The sequence below is a fragment of the Schistocerca serialis genome, chromosome 6 (genome assembly GCF_023864345.2).
Source record: "Schistocerca serialis cubense isolate TAMUIC-IGC-003099 chromosome 6, iqSchSeri2.2, whole genome shotgun sequence".
NCBI lineage: Eukaryota > Metazoa > Arthropoda > Insecta > Orthoptera > Acrididae > Schistocerca > Schistocerca serialis.
Genome location: NC_064643.1, coordinates 128,110,078 through 128,125,752, shown reverse-complemented (window position 1 = coordinate 128,125,752; position 15,675 = coordinate 128,110,078).

Sequence of the window (15,675 nt, the reverse complement as noted above, 5' to 3'; positions counted from 1 at the left end):
CTCTATTTCATTACAGCTCCTTTTATACACGATTGTCAAGCGCAGTCACTGATGTTTTGCTGTCCAGCGCCATCTGTCGGACATTTTTTGAACTCTTTTTTTTTGTGTTCTATTAAAACCCCATGTCATTCCAAGCATGTGTGTCAATTTTTACCTCTCTATCTACATTATTCCGTGGTTTATTAAGTTTTCAGATTTATACTGACTTTTTGATCACCCAGTACGTTGGAACAGCTTAACATTTGCAATAGGTAAAAATGCTCTAACCTGAGGTGAGAAATATTCAGTCACTACTTTAAGCGATTCTCTACAGTTACCTCACTCATTTGGTACCCAACTCTACCGTCAACTGTCTTCGAATTCCTTGAAATACTTGCCCTCATGTAACTGCCTTATGTAACTACCATCATGCAGCTGCCTGATGCCGCTTCCATCATGTGACGCCATTCAGCCCATACGAAAGCGCAGGGACCATTAAAATTCTGCAGACGAACAGTGTTGCTAGTACTTTTAAACACTTACGTAACTGTATTAGATAACCATCGTGGAAGTGTGCAGGTGCCGGCTCTGAGCTAGTACCCTCGTGTGATAAACTTACGGATGAAAGTGGCTTTCCCATGATCAGTCAGTGCCAAACAGCGTAGTTCGTGTATCTGAAAGTAATATGGAATGAGATGAACAGAAATTAAACTTTAAGCCGCATGGGCGTACCGATCTCCAAGTCTTAGAAACCAGTACATTACTATTCAACGTTACTGTGACTCTGTACTCCGTCCCCATGTCGCCTTTCCAGGCGCGCATTCGACCCTGAACTACTCCTTATTAGTGACAATCCGCGACCCCATCGAAGTCAGCGACAGGAGGAGCTTTTGGATGGAGATGATATTCGTCTTATGGGCCGACCTGGCAGTTCCCTCTTCTTAAATTCCTCCGATCGCGAGTGGGATGCGTTTTGGGAGGGATGGGGGGGGGGGGGAGGGGGGGAAGGACCATCCGGCAGTTGTCAACCACGCGGGTGGACCAATGGAATAAATCGCGGTGAATTCAGTGTAATTATTGTCTTTGAATAAAGGTGTCGTTCCTGTTCGTCTCATTGGGTATTTATTTCAGTTACATTCTCTTCGGCACTGTACTGTAGCAGTTATTTCTATGTATTGCTAAGTTTCATCGAGCAGTGTTACGTGGCAGCGACATCTCAGATAAGAGTCACATTCGTCCTTGTGTTTTGCACATGAATGTGGTACACTCTTTGCCAACACGGAATTTCTGCTTAGCTGCCCACCCTCGCCATCAACAGCTTGTGACATCTTCTTCTTTCCTTTCATCTACATCATATTTTGCACCAACGTTTACATCAAGAAATCAAAAGAAAACCACGCTCAGCGTGCAGCAAATAAAAGTGGTCCGGAGAACATTTCCAGGGTACAAAGAAAGAGTACTAACCTGACAGTAGCAGATGCTGAAAGTGACCACCGTTCACCTCATGGCACTTTTCTGCCTTGGTCAACAAGTTGATGAAGGCAGATCGAAGCTGGACTACTGGAATTGCTGCCATCTCATCAGAAATGTTCTGCTGCAGTTCTTGAAGATTGTGAGAGTTGTTGTAACATACCTTAGACTTGAGGGCTTTCCACACAAAGTAATCACACATTGCCAGATCAGGTGACCTGGATGGCCAAATATTGCCTCGACCACTCCATCAGGCGTGAAGATTGTGTAAATGTGCTCCGAGATACAGCCAGCTGTATGGGCAGTTGCTCCAGTCTGTTGAAAGTAAATGTCGGTCTTTTCCTCCTCCGTTAATGCTGCCACAAATTGTTTCAAAATGCCTGAGCCATTTTTATTTGCTCCACACTGTAGATGCTCAATTCACATACAGGATAATTCCTTGATGCTACAGAGTTTTAGGAACGATGGGAAAGGGTATGTGCGTGAATTTGAAGTAAGAAATGATCGTCGAGAAACGACTGCGCCGAATGTTATAACGGGTAATAGTTCTTATATCCGTGACAGTGGATTACATGTACCGGTACCGTTGCTGCTAAGAGTAGACAACCTTCACAGTTGGTAAGAAGGACCAAACAAAACAAAATGTCCAATTAACATTGGCTCTAAAACGCATAGCTTAAGAGCTATGGGAACGTTTTCAGTAGAAGACATGTTTGACAGTGACCGTAATGGACAAGTCTTCATAGCTCTTAAGGTAGACATTCTAGAGCTCTAGTTTACTAGACATTTCTTTCTTGTTTTGGTCCATACTACCACGTCTGAAAGTTGCCTACCCATCAATCTTCGGGACATAAGTACCGGTGCATGTATTCCACTATAGAGGTATCACAACGATTTTCGCTTATAATTTTCGACTCGGTATTTCCGCATCAGGGCCCCTTATCCGAAATTGATGCGTTTTACCCTTCTCCACCATCGCTAAAAGTTTGTAACAACATCACGGAATCACGCTGTATGTATCCTTATCCGCGTACAGTTCATTGCTAAATACGTTTGAGTGACGACGTTTCTCGTGAGACGTACAACGCAAAATTTGGAACGTTACATGTTTCTGAGCAGCAAATATATTTTTCACAAGCCGTAAAATTTGTCAACGATGCTTTGTAGACTACGAGAACTCAGAACCCTTTGGAGTGCTCACATTTTGGCAGTGTGCTCTCGTTTCTGCTTACAGGATACCAGCAATGAGTGACAGCTACAGCTTCGTCTCTCCGACGCGTGAGCAGGTGGAAATCATCAGGCAGCAACTGGGGACAGACGAGGAAGACATCAAGAAGACCATCGCGTCTCTGAGAGCCTGGTTCGAGACGCAACCGCATCTGCCCGACGAGATAGGTCAATCAGATTTCTGACTATTCGACTTTACACTTCTAAATTCTCCAACACTAATTCCGAATTTAGAGTTGATTCCTCAGACTACTACTGCGTTCTTTAACTTCTAATATATCGTTTCCAAATAGTGGTGTTACAGTAGTGAATTAATCAATCCAGTCTTGGTGGGGAGAATGTGCTTATACAGGATTATGCAGCTGCCCCTACCGATGGTGTTTTATGCAACCCGCAATTCTGTATCTGGCCGTCAAAAATCACGCGCGAGATTATCGTATTCTCTCACTTGCTACGTGCTAGTTATTAGCACTACAGGAAAAAACGATCAGAGTCTTTCTGTAGGAAATTTAATGTAGTTAAATTTCGTACTGAGACACGTTTTCGCTGGAGGCCACGGTTTCCAAGTTATTCAAGAAAAACGTACGAATATGACTTTCAAACGCACTTTCACCCACACACTCATCCCTCTCTAGTCCGGATATCTGTAATGTTGTTCATGACACTCCTTCGCACCACTGTGCAAAAATTTGCGAATTCGCGAACTACTCCCGATATTCGATCTTTTTTTGTCTCTATTGATTGTGCTATTACGCTACCAGCCTAGTCGGCTATTTCGTTAAAACTTAATCGTGCTTGTGAGGATAATAAAAGAAAAACGACTTTTGTAAACATTACGCTAAAACTTATTACGTTAGCAAATCGATCCAAACTTTACAAGCACTGTAGTTTCGTAGTCAGTGGGCATGACAAGTTCAACGATGTAATTGCTTGTTATATGCTGTTAAATTTCTCAAAAGTGTTGGCTAAAATTTACACAGACGTAAAGTTTATAATTTTTTAATGTTCAACTAAGCCAGTGGCGTAATAAGGCCAGTCAAGACTAAAGATGCTCGATTGTCGGGAAAATACTGGTGAAATCGCAAATTTTTGTACAGTGGTAGGAGGGAATGCCGTGAACAACACACTAGAAATACTGACCGGTGGGAGCTGAGTGTAGGAGTGGGGGTGTGTCTGAAGGTCACATTTGTGCGTTTTTCTTTAATAACTCGAAAACTACGGCCTCTGACGAGGGCATATCCCAGTACAAAATTTTACTACGTCCAATTCCCTATAGAAAAGGGTCCAGTTAACTTTTTCTGTAGAACTAATAGCAAGCGCATACCGAGCGAAAGTGCATGAAAACCTCGTGCGTGGTGTTTTAAGGCCAGATAAAACATTGCAGGTAACATAAAACACCGGTAGGGACAGATGAATCACCCTGTATGAACAGGATGCGTCGTTTGAGATGGCTACAACGTTCATTTTTTTATGTACACTGAACTGATATAGGCATGCATATTCAAATACTGAGATATGTAAACAGGCAGAATACGGCGCTGCGGTCGGCAAGGCCTGCATAAGACAAGTTTCTGGCGCAGTTGTTAGATCGGTTACTGCTGCTACAATGGCAGATTATCACGATTTAAGTGAGTTTGCACAAGCAATGGGACACAGCATCTCCGACGACCACTTCACAAGTGTACCGCGAACATCAGAAATCCGGTGAAAAATCATATCTCCGACATCGCTGCGGCCGGAAAACCTGCAAGGACGGGACCAACGACAACTGAATCGTTCAACGTGACAGAAGAGCAACCCTCCTGCAAATTGCTGCAGATTTCAGTGCTGGCCCATCAACAAGTGCAGCGTTCCAAACTTTCAACGAAACATCATCGATATGGGATTTCGGAACCGAAGGCCCACTCGTGTACCCTTGATGACTACATGAGACAAAGCTTTACGCCTCGCCTGGGCCAGTCAACACCGACATTGGACTGTTGATGACTGGAAACATGTTGCCTGGTCGGACGAGTGTCGTTTCAAATTGTGTCGAGTGGATGGACATGTAGGGGTATGGAGACAACCTCATACCTCCATGGACCCTGCATGTCAGCAGGGGACTGATCAAGCTGGTAGAGGTTGTGTAATGGTGTGCGGCGTGTGCTGATATGTGACCCCTGATACGTCAAGATACGCCTGTGACAGGTGATACGTACGTAAGCATCCTGTCCATAGGCGAGTCCATACCACGTCGTGTTGCGGCACTTCTGCATACTTGTAGGGCCCTACACGATATTAGATACGTGTACCAGTTTCTTTGGCTCTTCAGCATAATTTTCATTATATAAGTAGATCTTGCTGTTCGAGCAATGACCAACTGTGGAGTCAGGAGTTTTTGAGCCGAATTCGAGACGAGTTTCTAGTGAAGCAGAGAGAGTACCAATTGGGAATATTCTGGATAAGATTTCTGTTGTAAAATTTACCAAAGGAAAACCTCCCGGAAACCTTGGACAGAACCGGAAAATGGAACTACTTTTCAGTAATTCTGGGACATTATGTCCCAGACAAAAATTGATTATGTATGAACACAGTAACATGGATCAATCTCTGACCACGTGTGGTGTACTTGTGTCGCTGTCATGTATTACGGGTCTGATTTCATGCACAAACTTCTTGATCTGTCAGCTGTCTGCAAGAGGCTCAAACACTCCACTTGAAGGCTGAAATCCTCTAAACAGTGCAGCTGATTTCCGCGATGGCTTCCAGCACTAGCACGGCATTCTCCATAGAGTTCCAATGTCGATCCCCTACGTCAAAGGTTCTCCATAATACCAATGTAAATAATAACATCGAAAGTTTCTCTGAATCAATGTGCGGACACCACTGTATAGCAGGTGGTTGTAATTAAGGTGCAGCTACTCAAAGAGGTCCATTGTGGGCTGTAATTATTCTATGGCAGCGAAAGGTGGCAGATGTCCTAATGCGTTACTGTGGAACTAATTTGCGCTGGAAAAAAATTTCCAATCTTGGCCATCAGTTACAAATCGGCGCTGTGAATGCAAAGAAGACATATAGAACTGTATGCATATGTCATGGATTGGGAATGAGACGTGGGCAGGAAAGGTCAAACGAGTGAGAAGGGTTTAATGTCGATTTTATTATAAACTGCCACTTACACAATTTGTTCAGTGTGAGTACCAGAGATGTGTTACATGCCACGCATGTGGAAAATTTCTGGATCTAACACGTTGTGTAAGGTTGCATTAGACAGGTCTTTCATTGGGTGAGCGGCGTGGCATGTTGCCCATCTTGCATGAAAACATTCGTTTCCACTCAGTTGCGCTATTCCAAAGTAGGACTCATACGCTGTACACGGAAGTCTCGATAATTTGCAGACGTCACGGGTCACATGACAATCTCTGGATATATTCACTTCAAAGAACAGATCGAGGGCAAAGATGTTTATGAATCGACACCACTCAGCCACATTCGGCGAGTGAAACGGCTCTTACTACACAATACGCAGTTTTGAAAGTAGCACAAATTCGGCAGTTCTGTGTACAATGCAGCGTAAACCGTTGCTCATCACTCCACAAAATATTGTCCAGCCACATGTCATCAGCTTCGATCCTTAGCAGAAACTAGGGAGAGAATTCAAAACGTTTCTGCAGATCACATCTATATTTTTTTTTCCTTTGTAGAGAAAAAAAAGCTTAGAAATGTTGAGAATGTAGCCGTACGTACCAATTAATTTGCAACATGGTCCATGGAACGAACATATAACTAACCATCATGAGGTTTCAGTCCTTTCACATCTGAGTACTGTACGGGTATCAGTGTAAAACAGACCACAAAACTTTCTGCGCTGTTGACCATGGGATGGACAATTCCCGTGACTCTGACCACCCAGGGCACATGCAGCATGGTTAGTTACAGAAACAACAACCTTGTCAATAACTTCCACTGGGATAGGTCGCCTTCCTCTTCCAGGTGCCACACCAACGTCACCCACGTTTTCGAACATCGTTATCATCTTATTTAAACCATTTAATGACATTGATCCTCTCCTCAGACCTTTCCGCCAGTGATACCCCGTCAGCGCAGCACTGTAATTGTCACCATTCACGTAAATACTCGTACTTTCACTAACATGGTCAGTCTCTCTTCTCGATAGCCATACTCTTCACTCACGTTGTGGCTTGTCAAGTGACGGCGTGGATATCATACCGTCTTAAAACTGCGTACAACGCCTGATTTACCTCTGGTGACTGAAACTGGAACTAATTTTTTTCGAGCATTAATCGATTCGACATTGATGCATTTAAATATCCACCAAATTTCACTGTCATACGAGAAATACAGCCTTCATTGGACCTCCATGAGCAGCTGTACTTTAGTTATAACTGCCCAGTAGCAGGATGATCGTTTCTGACCCAGGAGGGCATGTGCAAGACGATAGTTTGCGTTCCACCAGTGCCACAGCGAGCATGGCATTCAGAGAGCTCAATTAACAGCCTTTATTCTGTAATTCGTCTGACGTGGATGGTCAAGCCATGCAGCAGTGGCCATCTCACGTTGTCACTCAGGGCGACGTAATAGTCTCGTGGCAGTGCGAGTACACCAACTACGAGTGCTGCCTCGGTGAAACGGCAGCAGCAGTTGCAGCCTTGCAGATATGCAAGGCTGTTGTCATGCGTTCAGCAGGCGACGGCGTAGCCAGGACAGCCTGCCACCCCAAGCAGATGAACAGGCACTTGGACACACATGTGTCAATCCAGGACGACTCAGACGCACCCAGTGTGCCGATTGACGACAAGAGGACTTCTCTTGGCGGCACCACGTCGAAATCCAAAACAGTCAGGTCTGGTAGTGGCTCATAGATCAGTGGCTGAGTGGTGCTGCTGCTAAACATAGTTCAAGCTGCTTGGTCAACATGGGACCCACAGCATGTATAGAGGAAGACACGGCGTCAGATCCAACCAAAGACAGCCGGCCGAAGTGGCCGTGCGGTTAAAGGCGCTGCAGTCTGGAACCGCAAGACCGCTACGGTCGCAGGTTCGAATCCTGCTTCGGGCATGGATGTTTGTGATGTCCTTAGGTTAGTTAGGTTTAACTAGTTCTAAGTTCTAGGGGACTAATGACCTCAGCAGTTGAGTCCCATAGTGCTCAGAGCCATTTGAACCATTTTTGAACCAACCAAAGACAAGGTGCTGGTAGGTTGATTAGAGAGCATATATAATCTGCACAGGTATGTTGCGAAAGGGCCCCATCTCTGGTCAATTAGGCGACCACGACAGTGGGCCGTTCTGCCACACTATGTGGAAATTCAGATGGCTCTGAATACTATGGGACTTAAGATCTGCGGTCATCAGTCCCCTAGAACTTAGAACTACTTAAACCTACCTAACCTAAGGACATCACACACATCCATGCCCGAGGCAGGATTCGAACCTGCGACCATAGCAGTCACGCGGTTCCGGACTGAAGCGCCTAGAACCGCTCGGCCACCGCGGCCGGCTGGAAATTCAGCCATGCTGCACCAGCAATACTGAGGGCTGTTATTGCAACACTCCTCCCCCATTAGGAAGATTCAGTCCAATGATATCCACACAGCTGTTAAATCTGTGAACACTTGCAATAACATAGCACTGTTGAGATTTTCTTACTCTTATACTTACAATTTCAGCAGCAATTGTCTCCCCTCTGTCTCCACTCTGTCACATGGCGTATGCATACAGGTGCACGTCAAACTGCTTATAGCCTGGATGTGATCCATTCTGCCCATATGTAATTGACTGCTGATTTGGGTGGGTTGCTGTTTCGTGGACATAGGATATACACTCTGGGATTACGGGTAAGATGGTTCCTGAGGATGTATACCTATTACCAAGATCTTGTGCTGATTCCTGCTGCAGTATTGCCAGATATGTTGAAACATCTGTTCCACACTAAAGTGCCCCTTCTGTGCGGCTATAACTCGTGGACAGAACTGACTATGGTGTGTTCTGTTGTATTATTCAGGAAGGTCAGATTCTTATCTGATAGTTCTTTGTAAAGGATTATCAGGTAAGTAAGCAGTGAATACGTGAAGTTCAGAGCCATAGCCCATGTTATTATTGCTGAAAGCGAAAATCTTATATCCGAGGTATCACACTTTGTACCATTCCATAGCATAGTACTGTCTCATAGTTCTAAGTGTTCTGTCCCCATGAACGTCCCTGCTTCTGGGTCATATATCGAGTACACCCAGTGAGGTCCTGACTTCTGGAAGTATGGTTGTGCTGTGGGGATACCTTCTGGTCATTCTTCTGCACCAACCCCTCTCGGAAAGAAAACTCTATTTTGTGGGTCTCTGTGACAGTTTGGACTGCTATAACCTTTTTACTGATACACCATGCGCCAGCTGTTAGTTACTTCCTCTCCCACCATTCCATCTAAATCTCTAACGTCAAAATATATCTGTCCCTCATTCACACGATAATCACACAACAAAATAAACATACGTCATCCTCTGTCTTCTGAAGTTAATTCCAAAACAAAAACCCTGAAATTACTTCACTAACAACATATCAGAAGCAATTTCAATAAACATACATGATATCCTCCAGCAAACTGTTAACATAGCACAAGAAAGAAATTCATCCACACATTGTAACCAAAAAATAAATATCTCAAGAAAATAGATATAAATAAGAAGATTATCGAACAAAACCCTCATCATTTGTAGATCATTCGCTTCACACTGTCTCATTTCTACACTACATGATTAAAAAATGCAGCTAAGAAACCTAGAAAAATTTTAATGCACTGTCCCTTCCTCTTTATATTAGCTTAGCCCAAGGTCTTGATGCACTTGCGGAGTGTGCGGGACTGTTTCTCTCCACTTGCTGTGTTACCTTCCCCTTTCTATCTCCTCACACCTTTTTGGAGCTGGCATTGATAATGCTGATGAAGAGTTGGCGTTCCCTGAAATGGATGAATACAGCCAACATAAGCAACTGTTGTACTACGTAGTAATTTGTAGCTTTACATTCAGTGGTGAGATCATCTCAGTTGCTTCATACAGACCTTGATAAAGAGTGAACAATTGTTTTGTCTTTTCCTTTGAAATGTCTGTTGTTAACATGACCTTCTGTCCTACATGGTATTCAGATATCCAAGAAATCCCTCGCTCCATACATTTCTGGCGTTTCAGAAGCTTTGTATTCACTTTTTGTACTCGATTCAACACCTTCCATAAAGTTATTTAAAAATTCTTTACCGATTCCCAATTTTTCCTAATTTAGATTTGACTACCTCTAATGGCAGTGCTATCTTCCCACCATATACCACCTTGTATGATGTTAGTCCCGTACTTTTCTGCACCTTAGAATTATATGCTTTGACAACATATGATAACAACCTATCCCAATTATTATGATGACTATTTACATAATGACTTAACATCACTCCTATTCTTTGATGAACTCTCTCTGTTCACCCATTCACTTGCAAATGTAATCTAAGTGTTCTTAACTCACAAATTCATAATGAACAACAAAAATGCGTCATTAACTTTGACTTGACACTGGTACACTAATGTATAATGAGCTTCTCTGAAATTTGAACTACCAATTATTTACCATGGCGTGAGCGACTGCGTTGGCTTGCTGACTTGGGGTAGCCACAACTAACCCATAGCGCAAACAGGGATAAGTTTTCATACGCATTTAGCAACTTCATGTAGGCATTTACCTAGAATAACCTGAGCTATCAGTGCCAATAATTTCAATTGACTTATACACCTACAGTAATATTTGCACAGGAATACACTGTTGGCTCAGTTCAGTCCACTGTGTGCACGGAACACAGTTCTTTACATGCTGTTCCACATCCTGCTTACAGGTTCACTACGTTACTGTTCAACCACAATTTGTTCTGTTGTTCTTCCTCCCACATGTATCATGTGTTTGTCTCAATACTTCACGCCACAATGCAGCTACAACAACAACAAAAGGTCTGAGTCATATTTTCTTACATAACGCTCTCTTAAGCAGATGAAATGTGAATGCATTGCAAATAGCTTATTCTTCGCAACTGCCTGCAGTTTCTGTCACTCTTTGCAACAACAATATGACTGAGGCCATCTACATACCTGTGGATCTTTCCAAGTCGATGGGTTACCTCAAACTCAAAATTGGTATGTTGCAGTGAAAATTGTGTTAATCTGCTAAATTGACCTTTCTGCCGTCAGCGCCACTTTAATATTGCGTTGTCCACTATTACAGCACACTTCCTACCACGCAGGTAGCATCGAAAGCATGTAATGCCATAAGACGTTACCACAAATATGCAAAGCAGTAACCGACCGAGCAACTGCACCAGAGTCTTGTTGCCCGATATAGGCGGTGCCAGCCGCAGCGCCGCATTCTGCTTGTTTACGTCTCTCAGTATTTGAATACGCGTGCCTATACCAGTTTCTTCGGCGCTTCAGTGTATGTACAGACACCAACATTATTTAGCAACGAGTCTTGCGAAGAAGGATTTTGAGTTGGTTGCCATAACGACCAATACCAACACAGGAAGTTCACAGTTTGCAGTGCTTGTAACAACACTATTAATATACGACACTCATCGAGTGATAGTATTTATTGTTCATAAACTGATGTAATGTAAAAAACGTGAATCCGGTTCACTGTAAGGCCTGTCTGAAAGTCTGTAAATTGCTAGTTACCTAATGGCGTTGACCCTCCATTCATCGCCGGCAGAAGGTTCTCTGCTTCTTGGTACTCTATTTCCTCTTTTCCTTTTTGTCGCTCACCTCGCTGCAGGGAAGCGTCACCCATGACGTAGTGGTGTATGGCCGGGGCGCGGTGTACTACCAGGGAAAGTGAACGCCAGGGAAAGTGAATTCCGAGGATGTGCGGAAATGCGGCCGATCTCTGTGTGAGAAGTCTGACTGCGGTGTCGCTCGCCTGCGCACGAGCAAAACAAGTGCTGTCCCACTTACACACCTGACTTACATGCGTGTCTCTAGAAGTCAAGTGTGTGTCTCACCCACAGGTCCATGCGTGTGTCATTGCTCCCTTAAACAATTTAGAAAGGAAATAAATATACTTTAAACAAAATAATAATTACACGCAACAGAAGCTTTACATTCTGCGTACTCTATATAGACTCTAAATTCGTACTGATGATGAAAACGACAAAATTCCTTAAAAATTTTAATAATTGAAAGGAAAGAGCCTTCTTATCATGTGGCCTCAGTGGAAAATTTTTGCGTTATAAGATGGTTAATAGCTTCCACTCACTGAAATAAACTGAACAAATGTAAAGGAAACATTCATGTTTATACCTTCCGTTTAAGGAATTTAAGCTTTAATGAAGATTAAAACTTTGTTATTTGACACATGAAATCATATCATTGATAGTAAGATGCTAACTACCGATAGAATGAGCTGGTCATACATCCAAATTAATACAATCGTATTCTTAACATATAAGAGATGTTATTAACACAAAAATTCTAACTCTTCTCTAGCTTTACTCTTACAAATCAAACAAAGTTTCCATTACACGCACTCCATTTACCGCTATTTACGCAAAATACAGAGATCCATACTTCCTAGTATCCTTATATGATCATTTCCTTGGCCCTAGTTCCTGTACGTTACCATAACCTCCTGTGAGTATAACATTTAGGTGTCTCCTTCTTTTATTAGCTCTCTCAGATTTATTGTTTGAACAATTTCTGCGTCGTCGTCTGCAACATTTCCAAACCAGAAAACACAAGAAATGGGTAGACAATAGGATAACGAATAAATCAGAAGCATCTTTACCTTCGCAAAAGTCCTTCAAGATGAAGAAGAGACATACTATATCATTCCATACTTACGTCAACTCTATCTCATCTTTTGCTCTTTCTATTTACGTACCAGAGTATTTCCTTTCATACAGTTCCACTTGATGAAAACGTGGGTATCCCCTCTCTACAAGCGTTTTACCTCAAGTATTGCCTGGATTGAAATAACAACGTACCATAAACATACAGCGCCCCTTTGCTACTCTACACACATCCATCAAAAATTGGCATTAACGGTTCTCTCTCTGCTGCCGCAAAGTTCTCACAGTGGTGCTCTCTTGGCAATCAAACATAAAAATACAACAATTAGCGCGTCTGCGCTACTGATTCATAACGGAACAACGTATGTAAAACCATCCTCGATGGTACATTCCTTCGCTGCAAACAATACCCTTGCGATCGCTAGATAACTATACTGTTCACCCGAAGTTACAATAAAATTGTACTATGAGCTATTCCACTACGCAGTTTTCCTTCATGAAGGTTCTTATCTTTACCTAAGATCCTTTTCGTCATGAAAAGGAGTCATGGCATAAACTCAGTTGTTCATTAACTTATACGGGACTTTGACTTTTAAGACGCTTCTTTTCCAACTGCCCAATCGCATGGCTTACGTTCATTCCTTAACCCACATGTTTAAATTATTTTAATATGTAACCATTATCCAGGGAATAGAATTGATGGTTTATGTACTGGCTTGCTGCGCGAATTTTAGTTATTTTCATCTACCCGAAACTTTTACACATACACTGAAAAACCAAAACATTGTTACCACTGCCCACCGTCACGTTCGATGTTGCGCGGTCGCGATGTCGGCATGTGACTCGGTAACAAAAGTATGTAAGCGCAGCAGACACAATGGGGGACCAACCTATCAAAGATATGAGTTGCACATTGGAAAATCCATTGATAAAAATGGCTCTGAGCACTATGGGACTTAATTGCTGAGGTCATCAGTCCCCTAGAACTTAGAACTACTTAAACCTAACTAACCTAAGGACATCACACACATCCACGCCCCAGGCAGGATTCAAACCTGCGACCGTAGCGGTCTCGCGGTTCGAGACTGTAGCGCTTAGAACCTCTCGGCCACTCCGGCCGGCGAAAATCGATTGATATAAGTGACTTTGACAAAGGACAGATTATTACTACACAGAGCTTGTTAATGAGTATCTCGAAAACGGCGAATCTGGTCGAATGTTCACGTGCTTCTGTCGTGAGCATCTACAGATAGAGGTAGAACAGTGGAACTACCACTGGGCACTAATTGGTTGGACGTCAACGACTTTTCTCAGAACGTGTGTTCGGTGGCTTGCCTGCCCTGTGAAGTAGGATAGATGGTGATCTGTGGCATCTCTGCCGAAAGAGCACAATGCTGGTGGATGCACAAGTGTTTCGGAGCACATCGTTCATCGTACATTGTTGAACACGGAGCTCTGCGGCAGACCACCCTTACGTGTTCACCTGTTGACCCAGTGACATCGTTAATTACGATTTCAGTGGGCACATGACTATCGGGATTCGACTGTCGACCAATGGAAACGTGTCAGCTCTTCGGGTGAATCATATTTTCGCTACACTAGGTTAGATGGTCGTTTCCACATACGCCGTCGTCGAGGTGAACAAACGTACATCGAAACGTGCAGCGCGCCACAGATGCAGGCTGGTAGGAGCAGTATTATGCTACGGGAGACATTCTCCTGCGCTTGTATGGGGCCTGTGCTAGTAATGGAAGATACGCTGACAGCTGAGGACCACTTGCATCCCTTAATGCCTGATGTCTTCCCTAGCGGCGATGTCATCTTCTAGCAGTGAAATTGTCCATGTCCCGGAGCCAGAACCGTGCTACAGTGGTTTGCGGCGCATTATAGTGGATTCATGTTGATGTCTCGGCGTCCAAGTTCTGATGTGAACCCAATGAAACCCATCTGGGTCGCTATCGGGTGCCATCACCACGTACGCAAATCAGTGGCTCGATACTTACGCGAATTACATGACCTGTGCATTGACATCCACTGCCACCCACATACCTCCACAAACCTGCCAACAATCTGTCGGCTCCCTGATAGGCAGAGTCAGTGATGTATTTCGTTCCAAGGACGGACAAACAAGCCATTATGCAGATGGTCATAATGTTTGGGTTTACCACTGTATCTCACTATGTCTCATAAGGAGAAGTGTTTTATAGTTCTCAGTGTAGTCTATGTACTCATCACCTTGGTTACATTGTTCAAATGCATGACAGTGCAAAAATTTTCCGGCTTACCTTGTTATGTGGCTACTCCACAAATCTCTTCATTAAATAGCACATTCCTCTCCTGAACTCATATGAGATAACACTATCGATTTTCTTACATGAATAATTACGGAACTAATGTAACGTATCCTTTGGTAACAAGGAGCACACAAACTATTTGTTAGTCTCAAACAACGTGCCCCATAGCTCGTCTTCATCGTCGCTTTGAAGCGGGTCAACTTGCGCACAACAACACACTTATCAAACTTGGAATTTACCCTTAAGTCTCTGTTGACACGTATTCATCGCTGCTGAAGTCATCTTCCTCTTCCACTGGCAATGACAAAAATGCACTACTCCACTCTTTGGCGTGCCAAAACACATCATACGTCTTGCAGGCGTCGCAAGGGTGTCCAGAGGTCTTCGTATTCGTCACCTTCATCTGACTCTCCATGTTCAACCTATCGACAACCTCACTCTTTTCTGCCGTTATGCCGGTTTGTAGAGCATTAACTGACAGGTTCTGTTGGCATCCTTTTTGTTTGTCGATTGGCGCAGCGTCTTCTATCTCAGCAATGCGCGCACCTTAATCGAGCAGTACCGAGCCTGCGTCAGTGACGATCACTATAACTAGCATCTCAGGGTGTTCGGTACCCGGATTGTCGTTGAGAAATAATTTACGTTACCGCTCTCTGGCACATACCAGAACGAAGCGCTGTTCTAGATACAGAACCACATTATAAAATTTCAGGAAATCTGTTCCGAATATCGCCTCAACAGCCAGATTAAGCAAAATAAGAGAATTTGCGCTGAGGGAGTGCGACTGACACACGAAGTCCGTTCTAACTTGCTCCTTAACTTCCGCGCATTTTCCATTCATTGCGACACGGAAACTCAAGTTCGGCAATTGCCTTTTACTATCGCATTGTTTGTATGTTCC